This window comes from Xiphophorus couchianus, chromosome 9 (assembly GCF_001444195.1).
Source record: "Xiphophorus couchianus chromosome 9, X_couchianus-1.0, whole genome shotgun sequence".
NCBI classification, from domain to species: Eukaryota; Metazoa; Chordata; class Actinopteri; order Cyprinodontiformes; family Poeciliidae; genus Xiphophorus; species Xiphophorus couchianus.
In genome coordinates, this window is record NC_040236.1 from 25,844,056 (window position 1) to 25,867,741 (window position 23,686).

General features: G+C 36.1%; 1 protein-coding gene across 4 annotated transcripts in view; it reads right to left on the bottom strand.

The window, feature by feature from the left end:
* Positions 1-23,686, bottom strand: part of naaladl2 (N-acetylated alpha-linked acidic dipeptidase like 2) — a 385,596-nt gene that overhangs the window by 244,795 nt on the left and 117,115 nt on the right. The window lies entirely within an intron of this gene.

Sequence of the window (23,686 nt, forward strand, 5' to 3'; positions counted from 1 at the left end):
ACATTGTGGCTTAACTCACTGTTACAGTATGCAACAAATTTTCTTGTGTTGCTATGTTCTAAAGAGTAAACTTGCACTGAAACATGCACGTTTTTTAATTGGTTTAATTGGGCCATGGATAGCAAAAGAGAAAAATAGCTGAGGAGAGATTCTACAATTCTTGGACCGAATCATTTGCATTCATTGCCAATGCAGAAGGATTACCTGAATGTTTGCTCTGTAGCGAGAAGTTGTCAAATAACAAAAAGAGTACCGTACTTTCCGGACTATAGAGCGTACCATAAGCCGCACCTACATTTTTTTTTTTGAAAATAACCCATAAGTCGCACCGGGCTATAAGCCGCATGGTTCAAAGTGTGGGGACAAAGTAGCGGCTTATAGTTTGAAAAATACGGTAATGTGGAAAAACATTTCCAGGGAAGGCGCTACATTAGCTGCCGCGTTAAGATTAAAGTTGCATCTTCCAAACCCGATGTTGAGAAACTGTCCAGTGATGTCCGTAAACAGAAGTCACATTAAAGGCATAAGAACATAATCCTGCCATAGGCAAATATATTTAGTAACAAAGTTGTTGTTTTTATAAATTGATTAATGATTTTTGTCAGTATATATTTAAAATGACACTTAGCGATATTATTGTGTTTTGTCGCTCAATTCCGAGGATGGTTGCGTTGGTTGCGTGTCAAAAGAGAAGAAGATGCTGCTTTGTTTTACCATTGCATTGCACTGACTTGCTTGGTATTTGCACAGAAATTAAACTTAAACTTTATTAATTTAATTTTATATACTTTACCTTTTCAAAAGGCTGCTGTTTAATTTTATAACTGCAGGTTGCGTTTTATTGCGTTTGTTGCCCAGATAAGGGCTACGTTGTGCACGTTCCGTTTAGTTGTTTTTTCAGTCACACACTTAAGTGATTATTTACAAAGAGCGATCGTCGTTATGCAAACTGCATTTTGGAGCAGATTTTCCAAGTTCCAAAAGGAAAAAAATGACCATTTCCCTGTCGATCTTCATAATAAAAATGACATCAAAAATCAGATTTCTTTATTGCATTTCTTTAATTTTATCAATGCAACGAAACACAATACATTAATATTGTAACGGAAGGTAAACCTAAAGCATCATTGTACAACAGAGTCACGTGGTGCGTCATTCCGTCCAGGACGCACAGCAGGGAAAATAAACATTTAATCATGAATGCTAATTATGGATACACTTAGTCATTTTGATAATAGGCTAATTTAGCTAATATGAACACTTAAAGCTTGTTTTGCCTTCATTATAAACCTTATGCAAGACTTATAATTTTTTGCGGCTCCAGACAGATTTGTTTTTTGTTTCTTTGATCCAAAATGGCTCTTTCAACATGTTGGGTTGCCGACCCCTGAACTAGCTCAACAAACTTGTTAACATCCATTTGGATTGTGGGAAATGAAGGAATTTGTCATGAGTAATGTAGGCAATCAGTACATTTGACTACAAAATCTCAACCTTTGGGGCAGTGTGCATAGAGTCTGTGATGTTAGTCTGGCCAGCTTGATTTTTCTGTTTCTTTTTATTTTACCCTGAAGTAAGTCTCCAAGACAGGTCTCAAAATTTCTTCAGACTGACAAAAGTCCTGTGGCAATCTCAGGGTGTGTGTGCACTTGTGTGTTGCTGGAGTTTGAAGGATGAAGCATGAACCAAAGTGTATTTTGACATCTTACCAAAGTGGGGACTGATACTTGGTGTTGGCACGATTCAGAGACTCTGCTACAACGTTAGCCAGGAGAATAAAAGTACAAGACAGCCACAGAACTGATTCCTACAAGATGATTGGATGTTGTTGGTTTTTGTTTGACTACTGTTCCCACGACTTCAGTCTTACATTTTGGGTTTTAAAACTAAACTAGATGAGGCGTCAGGCACCCACACACATTTATAGAACTGATCTGTTTCAATAGCGTATACTCACATTGCGAAAAGCCTGCCTCCATAGCTGGCTGTAATACCTGAGGGCCTACTCTAAAGAAGCTGTCTTGCTTGGTCTGGCAGAATAACATATTGACTTCCTGGCAGTATTTAGGCCAGTGGGCTGGCAGGTATCTAACTGTGAGAGGCAAAATTGTTGTAAGAGAGCAGTATTATACCCAGGGCCCAGGATCAAGTGATAATAATATCAGTCAACACTGTTCTGAGAGAGAAAGCTCAGGGGTAACATGGAAAACGTAGTTTTCTGAATTAGCCTACTGTTAAAATCTTTTGACAAAGGCAATTTCAGGGCAACTGTAAAAAGCCCCATATTGAGTTCAAAGAATAAAAAGTGAAAGCTGGTTCTGTACACACCACTAACTTCTAGGTTCAGTCAACAGAATAGAAACTTAAAAATACAACATAAAAAATTAAGTGTTGGGTTTTGGTCAAGTGCCAAGGTCTTTTACACAAATGAAGTATATATTGTCCATTATGTTCCCCCATTACACAGACTATGCTGTGAAAAAGCATTTGCCTCTTCACAGATTTCTTCTGTTTTTGCTTTTATGTCATACCTATGAATTTCAGACCATCAAAAACATGACAGTGATAACCTTAATAAATACAAAATGCAGTTTTTAAAATTATTTCATTTGTCAATGAGGGGGAAAAAAACTACCTAAACCAATAAATTAAAGTGCCATTGTTGCCTCCTAAACGAAAAAGCTGCCTCCACTCTTGGCAGCACTTAATTGAACTGGAGATAAATCATTTATGACACTGTGAATCTTATCCTGCTGTTTGTAGATTTGCTCAGAATCCGTCACTGCATGCATTCACTTCAGTCTTAATTTAGAAGAAGAAAAGGTATAACCATAGTTATTTTTAAAAAAACATAAAATTCTACACTTCTATTACTCTACATAGTACAAACTAAGGCAACATGTTTGTGTGAAAAGCATTGTTTGAAAAACTAAGTACACCCTTGCTGGTTACGTTAGATTAATGAAGGATAAGTCATTGTTCATTAGATGCCTTTGATAAACTAATCTTTAGCTGTTGATTAAGCTGTACTGTGTTTTGTTTGGTGAGTTATTAGGGCCAAAACTCAGATTATAGTGACCCAAGAATGGATATATATGCAGTTGAAGCCAAAAGTTTAGATTCTCTCAGACGAACTTCTCTTGTTTCAGGGCAGAATTATCAAAATTATTTCTATTTGCTAAATGCCAAAAATAGCAAGAGAATTAATATTATTCATTTATTGGAAATGTACAGAATGATAACCGTCTCTAAAGAAGAAGGGAAAGCCCACATGATGATGTCATGGCTTTGGAAACATCTGATAGGTGGACTCAGTTCCAGCCATTCTGTCAGGAGGAATGGCCCAGAACTCCAACAAACTATTGGAAGAATCTTTAGAAGAAAACATTTGAACCAAGTGAGGGAGTTTAAAGAACAATTCTGTCAATTACTGAAAAAATGTCTGTAAGCTTCTGATTTTGAAGACATGAATAAATATGTTTCTGACATATTCTCTCATTAACAATTAGGAAACAGAAATTATTTTGTAATCCTAACTGACCAAAAGAAAAGTTTGGCCTGATGATGTTTTATGTATGACACTTACGCTTCATGTGATGCTGGGTTACAGTAAGTTAGATCACAACAACTCATGCCGATGCAATTAATACATGTCACCAGCAAAAATAAACCAGATATGTCAACCAATTATGTTGTCAACGTTTTCTTTCAAAAAACAAATTATTATGTGTGAATTCTAATTGTCAGCTAGCCTGAGCATGCTAATCACCAGCCTCTCCAATGCCAGCACAAATGAGTAGCTTTCTTTATAATTTGCCAGAACTGGCCAACCAGTTTCCAGAACCAATCTGTTATTAGATCAGTAGCTGGATCCAAGATAGATAAAGCCTCCTGTGACAAGAAAACAATTTGACCCTACTACCATGCCATATTTTTGTCAATTTCAAGTAAGATTAAAATAGTCTTATTAACAGTTATGTCCAATTGATTATTGATAATTGAAAAAAGGACTAGCAAAGATGTTTGATTTTTATTCATGTCTATTAGCATATTAACTTTATGCATATCAGAGGACAGTGGTTGAAATTAGATAAGTTTGCATCTGCACACGTAACCTCTGGAGGTTTTTTAAGTATGCTTTGGAACTGATCCCACACATGCAAATTCAGCTTTAGTTGCACATTGTTCATTCAGGATTTACTTCTGCTTCATAGAATCCATTCTTCTTTCTAACTGGGTAACGATCTCTGTGGCACTGCCAGAAAAGAAGTTTAGCAGATGCCAAACTGTTCTTCTTATTTGTGCAAACTGCTCCATTTAACATTCATTAGAGCACAGTGCTTGTTTTCAGAAAACAAGCCTTTATCTGGTCGTTTCTTCAAAAGGATGAGCAATTCTGTGTTGATCTAATGTCATCTTTCTGGAGTGTGCGATAATGTAGGATTGGATCTTGCATCAAAGAAATGTCCAGGTACCTAGGTACTTTTGAATAATTGATCAACATTGTATGAAACTGCACATCTATTCTGTAAATTATTTTTGTCTTTCAGATTTCAAGTGATGATTTGAATGTCAAATGTCTAAAATTCCCCCAGGAAAACCTACATCTTTACAAACAACAGCAGCATGGAATCAAAGACAAATGAGGTTGTTCTCCTCACCCACTCTGATTTATGATAAACTTCTGCTTTTTTGAAAGTCACACCTCTCAAGTCCTGTCTGGAACAGCACAATTAGCTCTAAATATAGCTTGGATCACATAGCTGAAGGGTGATATACATCACTCATTATCACCTATCATCATCACTGCACACCCACACACAGACACAAACAGGCTCTGCTTCTGCATTTCTTTAAAAAATGACACTAGAACAACAGCTTGTTGACAGTGACATGTGGAGTATGCATGTGTATGCATAGGTAATCTTAATTAAATGCATTATGGCACTGATCCAAAAGTCAAGAGCGCTACATTGAATGTTGAACCATGTAGATGGAAAATTTACTCAAAGACGTTAAACATAATCTCTCAAGAAGTAATTTTTGATGAGTAGTATTCAATCCACAGTGCTGCACGGTGGTGTGGCTGGTCGCACCATTACTCTGCAGAAAGAAGGTCCTGGGTTTCAAACCTGGCTTGAGATTCAAACCCATGTGTTAGCATGTTTTCACTGTCACTGTCAATTCAATATTACAAAGCTTGGCCAACACAGACTGAACAGCTTCGTTCATTTCCTCTGCTGCCTGGTAGACTAGAACCCTAAAACTGAGCCATTGTTCACAACTTCGCTGATGGGCCTGGTTGAAATTCAACCGGAGAAATTCACTTCAATGGGAGAAAGACCAGACTGAGCAGTAAAGAGAGATTAGAATCAAGCAGAATGTAATTGGAAGGCAATGACCAGGCTAATAGTTAACTTCAGATCAAAGCATGTTGTTGCATTAACATGACCCAGTAGAAGTTCAGACCTAAATTCTACTATCAATCTGTAGCAAGACCTAAAGAACAATGTTCACAGATACTCTCATTTAACTGAACTGAGACTCAATGTGGGGAAAACAAATAGACAAAAGGTTTAGTCGACTTCAGACATACTTTTAAAGACAGCTATAATCCCAACAAAAGGTGACACTAGATTAATGAAAGCAAAGGATTGACTCTGTGAGGCTGAATACAGATATATGCCAGATGTTTCAGATTTTTTCTTTTTTTTTTTATCTGGAAAAAAATGTTTCTGACTTCCATTTTACAATCATGCAACTTTTGTTGGTCTTTCACATAAAATACTAATAAAATGAACTGAAACTTATGATTATAAAGGTGGCAAAATGTACAAAAAGGGTAAAAAAATATTTTATGAGGCAAGAATGTTGCACAGTACCTCACAAATATTATTGCAATATAAATGCATGCAATATTAATACTACATGGCTACATTAAATACGATTGAATTACAAACTACCAGACTGCATGCATTACTTGCCTGTAACTAATACTTGTTGCCTAAGGTTGCAGATAATATTTTAGCAAGGTGGGAAGATGTTCTTGTTTCACTTTGAAAACAGCAGATGTTGCCAGATACAATATTTTCAGTAAATAGGATGGATGTAATTTTATTTAATTTATTTTCAGTAGACGAATAGATTACCCACTGTCTGGGGTCTATATATGCAAAAATCCAAAACAACAACACATTAAACACTAAGCAGTAAGTTCTCACAAGATACATTGTCATTTACCAACCATATCCCATATCATGTATTCTTAGTACTAAGGCACCGTAGGCAAAGGTAATGTAATAGGGTATACTGTATAGATAATTATGTGTGTCTGAGAATTTAAGTTACTCACCTCATGGGGAAGTGTTTAGGATATACACTCTTAGTACTTTGTAAGCTAACGTAACAGTTTTGCAAAAAGTGTAAAACAGTAAATGAGATTGTAAATTGGTGACATTGTGTGTAGTGGTCGAGTTTGACCCAAATGCAGAAAGGCAGAGGTAGAAAGTAGATGAAGAATGTTTAATAAAAATGATTAACGGAACTTTAAAGAATGGCAGGGAGCCAGAGAAAAACAAAAGCAGGAATCAAGGGAAAAATAACAGCAGGAACTTGACGGTGAAATAACGGGATATAACTGGAGGAACAAGGAGTGACTGAAAGTGAGCTGTATATGAAGATTACAAAAGAAAGCAGTGTTTATTTCAGTCCTTCCATTTAAAAAGAAATTATTTTCTGCACGTTTTTGAAATTCCCTGTATCAGTCTGATTCTGGCGCTGGCGGAAAGGTTTACAAAAGGGGGGGTGCTGGGATTCCTTTGGAGAGCGTTTGTTCAAAGGTAAACTTTACACTTTGAATGCACAACAATACTAGTTTAGACTTTGAGCAACTTGCTAAAACTGTATTGTGTAAAATTAAAACATGCCTGGCTGCAATTGATGGTTGCTCTCCTTCTCTTCAGTGTTTGTTAGCTTCTCCTGTCACTGGTAGCTTCACCTTATCAATTCAGTGTTACACCGGCTGATGACGTTGCTGTGAGTCACTTGTCTGATTTTCAAATATTTTATGTTTTATTGAGGATTTTTGTACATATATTTTGGCAGTGCTGTGATCATATCAAAGCAGCAACTTGTATTAAAAAGTGTTTTAATGTTCTTCTGGATGCTGCACTCGGAAGGACAACGGAATATCGCTCTTAGATAGGTGAATGACATGATGAGTAAAGGTTACTGGTGTTGAGTGTCAATACAAACGATAAAATAAAACTAGCAACAGGAAAAAAAAACTAAAGAAGACAGCAATAAACCAAGAGATGATAATACTAATGAAAGAAAACTAAATGGAAATGAATGAAAAACAAAATGCAAGAATAAATTAAGAAACTAAAGTAAATACAGAAGAATAAACTTGTATGGCAAGATCTTTTGAACAATAATTAACACAGAGGACTGTGTGGCAAGAATAAACAGTCATTGTTTTCAGATAAAAGGTAAAACACTATTGTTGAAGTGCCATGGGTGTGTTGGGACCACAGCTAGTACTAAGAATAAATATATTTTACAGACAAGAACAGTAAGGAACTTATCACTTATTTATGTTTTTAATTAAATTTTATTTTATATATTTATTTCTTCAATATTATTTTTCATGTCAGTGTTAAGGTCATGATGGTGTTATGTGACTCCATGACACTTTCAGTTTGACTGATTAGGATTTGATTAAAAACCAGCTTGGTTCTGTGTAATTTCTGTCCAGTAAAACTATTAATCTATAAATCAATAGACAGGTCTAAATAAAGATATAATCACAGTTTCTGTCCCATATTTGTATGGTATTAAAATAATCTGGAACTTTTGTTTTTCCATTGAAAACTCTGGTTTACGAAGTAAATGCCATGTGGGTGAAATTTTATGGATGATACTCTGATGACCCATTCATTCTCCTGAAGGTAGCACAGAGCTGCACCAAAAGAAACTCACAGAAATATTGGAGAGAAGAAGATTTCTGATTATAAAGTTGGAGTTCTATCCATGTTTTATTGTTGCAGTACAGAGTCTTTTTGCAAAAAGTTCAAAGTATAAACTGGCATTGTTGTACATCTTTTATCTGGTCATTTTGTGTAATATTTAACAACTAGAAAATGGCACTGAACAAGAATATTTTTTCCACTCTGATTGGCTACTGATAGGTTTGCCGATTTTAAGTTGAATGTCCATTCATTGCATTTTTTGTAGACGCCTGTAAAAATAATTTCTATTCACATGGCTTTTTTGTTCTCTGGGAAATTATTTTTGATGATAACTCCAGAAACAACCATAAAAATCAAAACATTAACAACAGTGATAGTAATATTAATAATAAAATAATATTCAGTGAAGAGTAGCCTACAAATTCTTTGATGGGGGCAGTAAGGGACCTGGATAATGGATAGGGGGTACTGGCCCAAAAAGGTTGAAAAACACTGATCTATTTAGTCTCAATCCACTTCCATAATTCCTCCTTGACTTCTTTGCTTGCAGTAGCGACTGGAGGTTCGCAGATGAACCGTAAAGGTTCTGGGTTTAATTATCCAAAGCAGAGCTACTCTTAACCAGAAGCTGCCCCGCTTGGCCGGGTGAGGTGGATGATGACCTTCACCATCTGGACCTGCCACAAACAGGAACACACTCTATGCAAACCAGTCACTTCATCACCCTGTTTCACATGAGCTGTGTATGTAGACCCAATCAAAAACATGGCAATGCAGAACTCATTCTGTTAAGATCCAGAGTAAGGTATGCATCACATATATTGTCATAATGTGTAAGTATTTACACATATTTACACACCCTGCATGTGGACAGCATGTTTGTTCAATATCTAACATTTTGCCAGAGTCCAAAATCTACCTGGCAACTGTTCAAAGTGTGTGCATGGGTGTGTTTGTCTACTTGGCACAGATCTGTACCAGCCTCAGAGAACAGATGGTCCTCCAGCAGGTAATAATGACCCAAGACAAACTTTCACGTTTTATTATGTCTTTGTGAGGGCATACATTCACAGTATCACTTCCATCATGAGAGGGAAGGAAACATAAAAAGAAAGAGAATCACAAATGTAGTCCAAAAGTCTGTTTAGAGGAAGTTCTGAAGTGGGTCACAGGACCTGCAAGTTTCAAAATCCTGATAAGTACTCCTCTTAAAGTTTTGATCAAGGTCGCATAAATGCTTTTTAACCAAATGAGGTTTGGTTGAGGTTTTGTTTTGTCATTTCTTCTTACACTGTTACTCTGTATCTAAATGATTCAGCAGTGGTTGAAATCTCCATGATTTTGGGTGATTGTTTTCTGAAAGGAAAACCGGACCAAGTCAAACTACTGGCTCTATCGACAGCCTAAGGTTTAGTCGCATCCTTGATGTTTTATTAGAAGTATAAATGAGGCCTTAAATTCTGATATGAGAATCATTTTGATTTACAGACAGCTGGTGCATTGCTAGAAAACAAGTCCATCAAATGTATCTGCTAAACCAAAGACTCCAGTATCTTAGTGAATGGCTTGTAGATATGAGTGTAGATATAGGTTTGATGATAATAATAATGTCACAAATGATCAAAACTAGGTCACGCAAAGTAAACTAGATCCACTGACATTTTGACAGTCTGATATTTCAAGCTGAGTTTTGTGTCCTCTGCAACTCGCTGCTTTGATATTCTCAATAAACAAATGTTAAAATTGTACATCTGTGGTGTTCGTTAATGTTTGCGTGTCTTTGCTGTCTTTGAAATAATGGATTTTATTCCACAGGGCTGATGGTTGTATACACATAATAAATTAATATTTTTGAATGCTAGATGTAGTACCACACAGAAAGTTTTCAGTCAGAAAGGTCAAGCTAATTTATTTAAAGAATAAAATTGTGTGTCCAATCTGTCTGCATGTTTTGTCTCATCTTTTTTTTTCTATAAGAAGGTTTTGAAAAATACCTTACAAATATGTCTGAAATACAATCAATAATTTTGATTGTAAAACAACCCCCAAATCAATCGCAAAATCTTGTAAGTACTGATAATTGTACCTAATATTAGGAATAAATCAAATTATTAGTATATTTTCATCTGGTTTCAGAAGGTTTATAGAAGGTATTTATTGAAAATTAACCCACAGCAGTAAAGTTTTGCTTGAACAAACTTTAGGTCAATGCTTTCCAGATGCAAAACATATCAGCAACAGGTTGTTTAGTTTGCAGATCTGTTCAATAAACATCCTAGAGTAGATTTTGTTTTTAAGTATTTTAGTTCAAAATGTGATATTTCTTAAATTTGTTCATATGAAGATAGTAAAGAAAGACATACAAGAAGAAGGATCCAAATAAGCACAGCAGAATCATTGTTTATTAAAAACTAAGATACTAATACAAAACATTATTTTCTCACTAGATTTCTGTTTATACTAGCTTGGCACCCAGATGACAAAAGCTGTCATCTTTAACTGAAAATTCTTACAATTATATTTTTCTTAGAAGCCAGATAAAATTTTTGATTGCCAAGGACACAGAGGGAAAATGTGGAGGGTGAGCAGGAAATTGGTAATGGCAAGGCAGATGGACAAAAAAAATTGAGAAACTCTGATGGCTCAACATCAAAATCTCAGATAAGCCTGAGGCAATGAGTAATTTAGATATGGACGCTGAGTTCCAAGTATTAAAGGCAGAATGATGCATAAACATGGCAGGCGGAGTGCCCTTCCTGCAGGGCCTGTTAGTTGCCATTGGCAGGGCAGTGAGCGATGTTCTTACATTGTGGGCAATGGCTCAATAAAAAAGGTCGGAGTAATGGAAAGTGACAAAAGGATAACATTAAAAACGAGCAATGAATGGAGGGAAACTATCACTGTGTGTGTGTGTGTGTATAGTTTGGTGTGTTATTTGTATCTCTGTCAGATTGAGTTCTAGAGACTCAGCCTCTAGAGCAGTGACTCTCAACTGCAGTTTGCAGTCAGTCCAGATCCTGATCCTGGAAAACACGATGGATATTGATCCGTTCCAGATTTTCCAGGTCTGAGAAACCACCACTCTGTGACTATGGTTTGGCTTGAAAGAGCTGAAGATGTGATGGGCTGTTACTGGGTCAGACAGCTGAACACATCAGTGAAAACGACTTTTAGAAAAAATGAGGTCTGCTAAGTTTGGGTAAGCATGGCATGCTCCAAGTTCACCAGAAAAAAGTAAAGTGGACAAGGAAAACAAAAAGAGTGATTGGGCAGAGGAGTCAAAGATCCATCAGCCTATGAATGTGCTCCAAGTCTAAATGCTGTCCGATTGACAAATGACTGGTGTCAACATTAGAGCTGCCTATAAGTGAATTTACTTTGTAAAATTTTTTCCCCAGGAAAATGCACTGGAATGAAAAAGACAGGTTGGTTCATATTATGCTGCTGCAAGAAACCGAAATTATGTGAAGAATTTCTACACATCATCAGGAGTGTCAACATGTGTGGAGGGCAAAGCACAAACAGTCAAGTGAAGAAACTAATTAGAGCAGGAAACAAGGTTCAAACAGGATAAACATTCGTGGCTCCATTTGTCAATGTCACAATTTTAAATATGTGTATCCTAATTTGTTCATCATCATCAAAAAAAAAAAAATCCTGCTAGCCTTTTTCACTTGACATTTCTATACATAGCAGTCTTTCAGCCAATTTGTCCATTTTAGATAACTTTTGACCTCAAACAATATCTTTAGATATTTGATTACACATTTACACCGATTGCATATATTTGATTGGAGCTGTGTCGGTGTGACCCATGTCCCAGGCCGGAAACATTGGCATCTGCAGTCAGTTTGTAGAGCCAGGGGGCAGTTGGCCGCTGACGAGTCGGTTCTGTCTGGTAATACATTGGCTGCAACGCGCTAAACTTGGGCTGGATTCTGTTTCAGTGGCCATCTGGGCTGCTGGTCCTCGTAGTTTTTTTTTTTTCTACTTTCTTCTCTTCATCTGTCTCAATGACTTAACCCACAGACTGACAGTCTGTGATCAGCTGACTGACTTGTGATCATTTCGGTCCAAATAAGAAAATGACTGACTATGTGTTTTTATCCATCTGTTTAAATCACTGGTTATAAATCTATCTTATTGATTTTTATGTTTTTACAGAACTAACCTTTAAATCGAGTGCAAATTGATTGAGATGGGGGTGTCCATCGTAATATCGCGATCTCTGGGGGTATTTTTGTTGTGGTATTTTCATCAATTAAATTTCTTGGAGAAAGCGCTAAAAAAAACAAACAAAAAAATCCCCCAGAAAAATCTAATTTGTCACATTTTTGTTATCTGTGGGTGTTGTTCATAAGTGGTTGCATGGAGATGTACTTATTTAGAAACAGGGATGGAGCTTTGTCTATAGTGAAGAGGTATTCTGAGGTAAACATTCAGGTGAGCTCCTGATATACTGGTCCAATTGACATTTCAGCCTTTGCCTCTGGCTGTAAGACAGATATAATTAGGTCATTTCTCCCAAGTTCAGGTCAAGTCAACACCAAACCTAAAGCTAAAGACATTGTGAAGATGCTGCTGAAGCTGGTAAGGCAGTGAAACATGCCCTGAAGTTGATGTTACATGATGCTGCCCCTCGACAAATTTATAAACTCCTGTCAATCGATTAAAAAAGGTAATTATATTGATCACACTCTGGCACTGTGGTTAATCACAGTTGTGCAAGGCCATCTGTGTGCTCTCCAACCAATCAAAATTCAGACAATTATGTGATTTATTTTTTTATTTTATTTTTTTTGCAGCATAAAACAAGTAGCTCAGTCTCCCAGTACTCAGCAGCAGCTAAGGGAAACTTACTCCACTGCAGATGCATACAAGTAGTAGAAAGCAAGTTCAGAGGACAACTGATGCATAAGATCTATTTTATTTTTTAGTTCTTTCTGTTACTGCCCTGGACAACTGCCCCTTCAACCCATATCAAAACCCACCACTGCATGCACTTTTAAAAATATATTTTTTTCTTGTTTCAAACCAAACGTGTCTGAAGATTCTCAGTTTTCTAGGTTTTTATATTCAGGAAAGTTTAAAGGAAGTCATTTTGTTTTAAAAGATAATCTAGAAATTTCCTTCTCCATTCATTTCCTATGGAACTTGTGCGTTGAGGTGACAGCCTTTTGTCCTCAACCAGCTGAGTGACCTGTGAGTGATTAATGAGATATTTTGAGCTCGTACACGTAGATGTGCACAAGTGGGTAAGTGAAAGTTGAAATGTTACATTTTTGTTGCTGTCTGCTGTTGAAGAAACTTTCACTTTTTACTGTCGTTCATCGCTCCCCGTGTGTCGACCCATAATGTCCTGCTGTGAACTAGGCAGCCCTCTGCAGGAGAAATGCTTTTACGTCAAAATAGTAGTTAAATTAATCAGCATTATGTAATATTAATGCGTTAAAATTTTCAGCTTGATGGCATGTGTTAATACATTAATGTTGACAGCCCTATAACTAAACAAAACTAAATTAAAAATAAATTAAATACGTACATAAAATGTATTTTTTAAAAAACTTTAGGAAAAAAAAACTACACAAGTTAATAAAAGTAGTGTATCATCTCTTGTCACCATTTTCTCAACAGTTAATCACAAATGGTTCCCACTTCTAAGCTTCCAAACAACAACATCTGTGTGGGAATTTTTCACTTGTAGGTCAAAATAGTTAGAGTGCAGCTCTAGTTTAATGTGTTTTGTGATGAGAGTTACAGTGGGATAAAATAAATGCATTTATGATTTAGCTCAATTTGCATAAAAAAGAAGTGATAACTATTTAATTGGTAAAAAACAACAACTGTTCACCACAGAGAAGGTAAAAATCTTGTTGCTGAACAGCAGCAGCAGCAGCTACCATCAAAACTCCCTACATATCATTTTAATTATAGTAATACACAAATGTCCTCAACATCACTTTGACCTATTTTTTTTCTTAGAGATTTTTGTGGCTCTGGTGGCCTTTATTCTTTAGTAGCTGAACAGAAAGAAGGGCAGAGAGAGAAGGAAAACATTCAGTAAATGGCCCGGGGTTGGGAATCGAACAGGGTGCTGCGCCTGCGCCCCACTTTCACCTATTTTCAACCAGGTGAAATGTTAACCTGGTTTCAACGCTGGCTGCCCTTTCCTGTATTTCATTAACTTTGCCTGTAGTCTAACAATGCTGAGGCTGACCACTGAGAGAGGGGGCTCGGAACAGAATTATCACAGTCATGAAAAAGAAGATTTCTCTGTTCACTGTGGTGTCATTAATTTTCTTCAGCCTTAATTAACTGTGGCAAACCTGTAATTTATATATACTGGACCCCTGGAGGGATGGGAGACGAGGAAAGGAAAGGACATTCATGGCTGGGCAGAGAAATGAGTGGCGACAGGAACATGGAAAGGGTGGAGAGTTTGTGCTGTGTGTTAGTAGTTAACAGCATGCCACAGCCCATTTGACCAAGGACTTCTTTCACTGGAAATTCCATTATGAAATAATCAACCCATTTCAATGTAATAAATGTGGCCTGGACCCTGGACTCCATGATTAATCACTGAATTTAGACAGCAAAATACACACAGGGCTGAGATTGTAGAGCAGGGGTTGGGTTAAATAACTCCACATCCTTCTTCTGGTGTTTTAGTGGAACACTGTAATTCACAACTCAGTTTTGCTGATAATATATGTCTAAGTTCATGCCTTCAGCGCTGAAAATATGCAAGCATTTTTTAAAGAGTGAAACCAAGTTGCTTTATTTAAATATATATTTGTCACAAATATATATTTATGTTCAAAGTGTAGCTTTTTATTTTATGGAACATTGTTTATTATGGATGGATGTGAGCACTGTTTAATAAAATCCTGTAATTCTTTGCTGCTTGCAAATTTCTTTCATTGTCTTCCTTCCTGATCATTAAATCGGTTGTCAGAAGATCTTAAAACACATTGTAAAACACACTGAGGGAATGTGTTTTACATTTAAACTATAGCCTGAAAATCAATGCACAATTTGGAGGTGTGTGTATGTGTGTATACAACTGAGAGCCCAACTCCATGAGGAGACCCAGGACACACCTCTTTGTGGATGGAGCCTGATCTTAGCCTGATCTTGGCATTAAGTTTGTGGATTGTTGGATGGTTGGTGAGTTTCTGTTATTTTCAGCCAGAGCACTAGTAAAATGGGACACACCAAGGAACTGTCCAGCCAAGAACATTACAATAAATGACTTGGTGCAATGCCAGCTTGATAATGAAGTTGTAGCCTTGTCGTGAAACCAGAGTGACTGTTCCTTTTCAAACTCTACAGTGGTCCTTATGGTTATAATTCCATAAGAAAACAAATGCTGTAGGTCCACGTACCTAGAGCTGCTACCACCTACATGTGCTACCATTATCATAATAAAAGTCCATGACCTGATGAAGTTTCTGTATACTTAACACTCAGCCAGACACAGCAATTAACTTCTTCTTAATAAGAAGTTCTTATTTCTGTCAAAACAAATGTTTACTAGAAAGTCAGTAATCTTCCTTAGATAACTTTTTCTTTGCTAATTATTGTTATGTGATGCTTTGCATTCCACTGTAATATCTCTGCATAAACCTGAACTGAATATGAAAGTTTTGTGCTGAATTATCTGGGCTAAAATTCATAACTGAATATAAATTGGACTTGTTCTGTCTTTTAGACGACTGATATAAGTAAAGTGAAATAAATTAAGTTCAACTAGGTTACAATACAAAAATCATTCTTATGTCTGATTTGCTAAATTCTCATGTTTAATGTTTGATACAGCTCTTCTTTTACATGCATTTGCATTGATGTTATATGTCAACATTGTGTGGTTACCTGTTTCCAATAAATACAACTGTACAATAACAACACATTTATGTACAAGTAAACCATGATAATTGTGATGAGTTGGATTCTGTAAAGAGTATCCTAACAGAAGTTAAAACTACTATTTGTTGAAAATGTAAACTAAATGCTAATGGGTTGCCGTTAGCATATGTTAGGTATATGGATTTTAATAATATCCTGCTGCTGAGATTAAGCATAGCATAAATTTATTATTATTTTATTTATTTTTAAGAATCAGTGAGTCATATAATAAGGATCTGAGAAAATATCAACAATCCATTTCATTTTTATGAGATAACTGAAGAACTGTGAGGATGGTTTGGGATTTTAGCTTTACGTTTCATATTGCATTGTGTTTTTTGGTAAACAAAAGATCTCTAATTAATTAACACAGGAATGACAAACAATTATCTCTAGGGGAAAATTACTCTTCTTTTTAATTATCTTGCAGTTAGGTTATCAGCGGATTAATTCATGTATACATATGTCACTGATCATAAGCTGCATTCACTCTGTGAGCGGTGATCATTTGGACATCACCATCAACGCTGCATATCTCAGGCATGCTAATGTGCTGTTGTATGAGCAGCGCTGTCTGAACAGCACTAAGACAACTTCAAAATTATCAGCTGAAAAGGTCACATTATTCTATATTTACACTCATACTTTTTGCAGCCTGCTGTCATCTCTGCGTATTGTAATTATGATCACTGTGACCTTATAGCAACACTTCCTGTTTACAATGTCCTATCTTCCCCAAGGTTTGGTTTATGACAGATGAGCATGAGAAATACCTTTAGCACTTAATCTCTGCCTTTTTATCGTAGCAGCAGAAATCCACTGAGAGCCATTGATTGGATAGTCCACAATTCATCTTTGTGGTAATTGGAACAAACACTGTTTAATGCCAGAGAGGTCCAATAATTGGCAGTGGAGAAAGCTGCTCTTTGCAGAATACCTCAGAAGAACAGGAAGATTCATAAAGCTGGCGGAGTATTGATCTGGGAGACACAGCGATGCTATATTAGGGTATGATCACCCACACAGAATTAAATACATAATGAAAAAGATGAAGTGAGAGTTAGAATGTCCCTAAGAAAGGAATAATTCAACAATAAATAAAGAGTGGACAATATTGGACATCTCCCTGTCTAATTGCAAGTGTTGGATCAATGTCCTAACTGATGGGGTTACTGACACCTCAGTGTTCAGAATTACAAGGATGTGCATTATGCAAACTATTTCAAACCTCTTCAGCAACATTTAATGGACCAACTATCACATACTTTTGCAGCACATATTTTTCCATCTCTCCATCCATCTGTTCATTCATTCACCAATTCATCCATGCATCAATCTAAAGAATGAATCAGCCGGGGTCTTCTGCAGCTGTTAAAAGAATATTCTTAAAACTAAAACTGAAGATGAAACCAGGAAACAGAACTTCCACCTAGACTTCTGGAAGACACAAGGAAGGTGTAGAAGAATAAAGGCTGGAAGCAGCAAGTACTAACACAATTTGAAAAGTCTAAACACTGAGAAAGAGGTGGAAGTGAAAGAGAGACCAGAAGAGCCAATCACAGGTGAGTAGATGCAGCCCAGTGAAGGAAAGCAAAACGGCAGGGATGGGGGAAGAGGAAGAATAAACAAAGAAAAGAGAATGAAAAGGCAGAAAAGAAACCTAAATCTGTTATATGAACTACAAACAATGAAAATAAATTAACTCAAGGACTAAATCAAGACAGGAAGATAAATGATCAAAACAGAATATAAATGAAATTTAGGTCCATCCAACAGATCATAACATGTTTATCATGGTAAGTTGAATAAACAGCATAATTAACAATGAGACAATGAGACTGAAACTTTACAGAGGGAATAAAAAATACATTTACATATATCAGAGCATTCTAGTGTTAGTTCCTCACCCTAAAAAGAAACTCTATAGCTTTAATCGCCTGCTTGCCATACTTTATTATTCACTGATTACTAAGGATATTTAGTACCCCAGAGATTCAGCTTCTCTTTTAGAGTCCAACAAGGTCTAATAGATGGTTCATTACTTTAATGATAATTTGTTCAAATAGAAGAAGATGGCATCCTTCCCTCTCAAAGCCATAATTTACTAAATTGAATTAAAATCTCTCTTTGGGGCATTTAGGGTTGTTAGGGAAACTAAGGACTTGAATAGGAAGCCTAAGAGGCACAAGCTAATCTAAGGTCAGCCCTTCAAGTGCTCATGGCCTAATGAGAATATGACTAACAAACAGTGCTTGACAAAAATGTTCATCCTTCCTTATGAAATGCATTTAGATGCAGTCAAAAGTTTACATACACTCACTATGCCCATGAATGCCATCTGCTTTATGGCCTTTAATAGATAAATGTGAACTGTTTTTTTTTTTTTTTTTTTTGGAATGGGATGGTTAGTTTCTATAACCAATAATCAAAAACCAATAATTTTATATATATATATATATATATATATATATATATATATATATATATATAAACAGGTCTTGGTGTTGTTGTGTAATCAGGGAATTAGATGTTTTTAGCACCTGTCTATTTCAGAGTACTGTCACATGAAGAGCTTTTAGTTCGTCTGATGATAGAATTTAAAAGCTTTTTGAAATCTCAATTCACATGTTCACCTAAATTCCTTTAATTTGTAGCGATTTAACTTCTTCTTTCAGTGGACACTTCAGTTCCTGTTTTTATATTTATGTTTCTCTTTTTTTGACATTTTACAAGTTATCTTAGCTGCACTCCGTCCAACATCCTCAGCCGTTTCATCACCATGCCATGGAAGAAATAGCCAAGGGTCCATTTAACGTCAATCTGCACAACCAACACTATTCTGCTATGTAGAAGAGAGAAACGTCTTGACAGGGGAAAAGCCCTTTAAAGTCAATGTTTTCCAGCCCCTTCACATCTCAGAGTGAATCTACAGGGGGGTTGTTCTGTGCTAGGGCACAACTGAGCACTGGCAGTCCGAAATACATGCTCTGGCTTGTGTTTATGAAAACAAACTTCCTCCACTCAAAAGGAAATAAAACAAGTGTTGAAGCTAAAATAGCTCAGGATCGCTATGAAACAACATCTGTGATCAACGGGTGATACTTCTCCAATATGTTGCCCATGCACACAGAAGACAAGAAAAACATAGAGCTATTTTACTAACACTGTTCATGTCAAGCTTTTCACTAAAGCTGCTGTCACACTATTCCTTCTACAGTCACATTCATAAAGGGTATCTAACAACATTTGTTAAGCTTGAAGAAATTGAGCACGGTTTCGACTCAAGTGTTTTTGAAATTGAAATATGCGTCCTATTTATGATGTGCTTTATTAGCTGTATATTGGGCTGAAGGGTGTAAAATGTACAGTGGGCCACATTGTCAGAAAACAAGAAGTTGATGCTACCTTGATGCCACTACTTTTTCCATTTATATTATTTTTTCTACATATTAGGTTGAAAGTTCAAAGGTCTATGCATATTTAATTAGTGCCCCACAAGTGATGAAATATACTTAGCTGAATTAATCACAAAAAACTGCAATGTTAAAAACCAAAAGTGATTGGACATTTACAAGGTGAACAAATCTATGAGAACATCTGCACTGGTTACTATTAGATTAAATCACACACTTTTAGATATTTTCTAGAATATCTGTGTAACTGAGTTAAACTTCAATTTTACATTTACTTTACTTCATTCTTGTTTCACTCCCCTTTCAATGTCTGCAATATATATGTGAATTCTATTTTCTATAGAATGAATTCTATAGAAAATATATTCTATACGCATGTATTTTGATACACAAAAAACATGCGTAAATTATGTAGCCCTCTCACTTGCTCCCCATCTTTGTTCTTTCTGCAAGCCTCATTAACATTTTACAACAGTAATTATACTGTTGTAAAATGTATAAAATATCTAAAATATATCAGATGAAAATCTGGATAATAGTTTTATCTGTCTGTTTATTATATATAAAATTATTTTATTATTTATTTATTAAATACAAAAGTCCCATGTTGGAACCTTTCATATCCGTGTGTTCTGTACTCCTGGAGATCTGACGCGCAGATGACATGCTATCAGCCATCACCATGCTGAATGATGATAAGTGGTGAATTTCACCTCCTCTATTTTTATGTCCATTTTAGCTTTCAGTTAACTTTTTATCAAGAGCTGAGTGTAATATAAGCAACTGATATAGTTTTTATCTGGAGAATTGCACCCAAAACCCATTGTACAATGTTTCACTGTTACAATACAATAAAGATTCTATATATTTTACATGTATTTATTCAACAACTTAGCAGGAAATTTGATTTTTGGATCCATTGGGGGGGTTTTGTAAGGTTTTTTTTTGTAAGGTTTTTGATTAAAATCTGAAATAATTGCAAGTAATTAATTACAGACTGTGCAATTAACTTAAAATTAGATAAAAAATTTAATTGAAGTCCCAGCTTTCCTGGTCTGGAGCTCACTGTTTATTAGCCTCAGGATCAGATAAAGCAGGAGCATTAAATCTGCCACTGAAACATGAAGCGCATACACAACAGTATACAGGGGTTATAGATAGTCATGTAGTTTTGCAATCCAAAGGGTACTTGTGTAATATAAGCTTGTGTAATATAACTTCTACACACACAATGAAGAAACCAAGGCCCTTGCTTCTGGTTATTGATCAGATGCATCATCACCCTAGTTTCATGGTCAAGCCCTCAAAGCAGCTGTGTGTATGTGTGTGTGTGTGTGTGTGTGTGTGAGCAGCTGTGTTTACATCTAGGCATGTTAAAATGAGTGTAACCTTGCCTAACACATCCAAAAGGCAACAGAAATCACTGGATTATTATTAACCAGTGGGTGTGGAAATGAGCTTCCCCCCGTGTGGACAATGTGAGCACTGCATACAAGTATTGCGATGTCAATTAATGGAACTGAAGTCAGAAGTAAATTTAATGCTCATGACTCTGTACAAAAGTAACAGGTTTCTTCTTCGCTTTAAAGAGACTTGATTCAAGAACTTCTTGAAATCCCAATTCACATGTTCACCTAGATTCCTTTTCTTTTTAGCCAATTGACTTCTTCTTTCAGTGGACAAAGGGAAAAGCCCTTTAAAGTCTGTGTTTTCCAGCCCCTAGTTCAACATCCAAGATTTAGACTGCTTAGACCTCGGCTGGATTATTCTACATTGAACAGACTTTGGTTAGAAACACCTTCAGATTTAGATACGTTCATAAATCTGACGCACAAGTAGCATCCACAAACAATGATGAATGACAACTCTTGACCCACAGGGAATTAATCTTTGCTTCAAAAACAATCTGACTGGACACTGTAAAAAATTGTTGTTGTATTCAAATTGTTCTAAAAGGAGTTAACTTATCAGTGAAGCTATTCAAGCCTAAAATAGCATCTCAGTGCTAACCATGACGTCCCCAATTCTAATGTCAGCATGGAGAATAGAGAATGTATGGTTTAGAGCTTTCCAGCAGTTAGATAAAGCCCTCACTCTCTTTTCACAGCCACTGATGGCATTGGTTCTATGTGGCTGTATTTCTCTCTTAGACAGTTTGTGGCATAACAATGTCCATAATGAAATGAAGGCTGTTCAATAATGCAGGAGGACAGTTGCTGGGTTAAATATAGGTCACTAATTGTACATGTATCGAACCTTGGGCATGAATAAGGCATAAACAAATGAGCTGGTGTATGTTTAATGTGGCTACACTGGGACTGTTTCTGTGATAAATGGGCTTTGAATAATGCATGCACGTACAACAGAAGGGCAACAACCTTCAGGTTTACCATCTGGTGTCCCACTATATATACTGATCTGAGAATACATGAGAAATATGGCTTTCCCCTGATTCAGATGGTTTGTAAACTGTTAATGAACATATTAGAAACGATCATCCATATTCATAGTCGACTGGAGCATTGTACTGGATAGTGTATGCTTATATTATTCACATTCCCAATTACTTTTCAATGCTGTGGAGAAAAGCAATGTAAAATATGAGGCACACTGGTCCAATAACCGAGAGAACGTTACTATATTTATACATTTTCATCAATGACAACTTGAACTTTGGGCTGTTTATGAGAAATAGTATTTATAGCATTTTAATCAGAAGTCAGTTAATATTTCAAATATTCAGCAAGTGCAGTGAATATTGTGTTACTTACTGCATGTTACTTCAGTTAAAGCATTTTGGAAAGTCAGGGCAATATCATTGTTACGTTTATGCCACACATTGTGTTTTACATGTAGGCCAGAAAGTTCAGTGTTGGTCTCATCTGACCAAAGCAGATTCTTCCAAGTGTTTTCTGTTTCCTCTACATAACTCATGACTATGTGCATCTTTTCCAAAGGTAAGATCCTTTAACATATGGCTTCATAATATTTCCCTTATTATAAAAGCGATGTACTTTATTTGTTATTGATTATCAGTATGGTGCATTAATAGTTAGCCTCATCCTGGGAATTGTGTGCCTTGCAGGAATAATCATTCAGCATATTGAGTTTAATTCAGTTATTCAAAATCATTATGCTTATCATATTATTATAATTTTAAAAATTCATGCACTGTGTGGGATAACTACTAACGTTAATCGTTATTTTAATTAAAAGCTGAAATAATTTCACTAACATATGATCCCTGCCAGCAGAAATAGAAAAGAAATGAGAGAAAACAGATGAGTCATACTGCAAAAATGTGATTTAAAATTCGATATTAAGAATTAAATTTGGTAATATTTCTGCTTTAAGTCAAGTAAAAAAAAAATTCTATGATTTGTCCAGATATTACTATTTAAATAAAAGTAATGATTTTTTTTTTCTTTAATGGAATTCATCATTTTACGAGAAGTTATTATAGTTTTATACTCAGCACAGTGCTTGCTGAAGTTTGTTTACATTTCACAGTACGGTTCCTGAATTTTCTCTACTTCCTCTGCAGAGATTGACATGTGTACTCAGGCATCCACAAAGGCTTTAAAACACAAATACAAATTAAAGAGTCTTGATCTGAGCCTGGTGTGTCCATGTCAACAGGAAGTGGTAATGAGGGAAAATGTGCCCTGTGCTGATCATCGCTTTCAAGAACTAGTTGGCAAAACATTTTCCCCTTTAGGTCCAGTGGGACCAAACATCAGTGACCTGCTTTGTTCAAAGCAAACTGAGGCCTTTACTGACTTGCTGACTGCTACAGATTTTTCAAACATGCACGCACAGCACTTTACTTCATTTAATAAGGTTTTTGCTGGAACAAGCATCTATAATCATTATGCTGATTTTTAAGTGGGCATTGTGCTTCAGCCATTCATGGATCACCTTATGCTGGCTCAGTCAAACCTTCCTTAAAACTAAACAGCATGTGGCATTAAGGTTCCTGTATCCGCTCAGTTGTACAGTATATGAATGGGCTCTGAAAATACAGTATATCAAAAGAAAACAGTAACTTTAGGGGTGGACTAGTACAAGTTTTACTCCTGAATAGACACAATCGCTACTCACTGCTGTCAGTCAGAAGATGATACAAGGACATGCCTTTCTTTACTTTTGTTAAGTAGACAAAGATACTGTTGTAAAGTGCTTCCTACCCAAGCAAATTAAGATAGACAGGTAATCATGGCACACAAGATGTTTTTACCAGACGTTTCCTGGGGTTTTCAGTGATGTTTGACAAGAGGGGACACTGTGCAGGAGGAATATGGAAAGTTAAAAATGTCAATCTTTGCTTGAGAATCCCTGGAAGAGGACAAACAAAAAGCAACGTAATAAGCTAAAAGAAACTGAGCTAGTACATAGTCC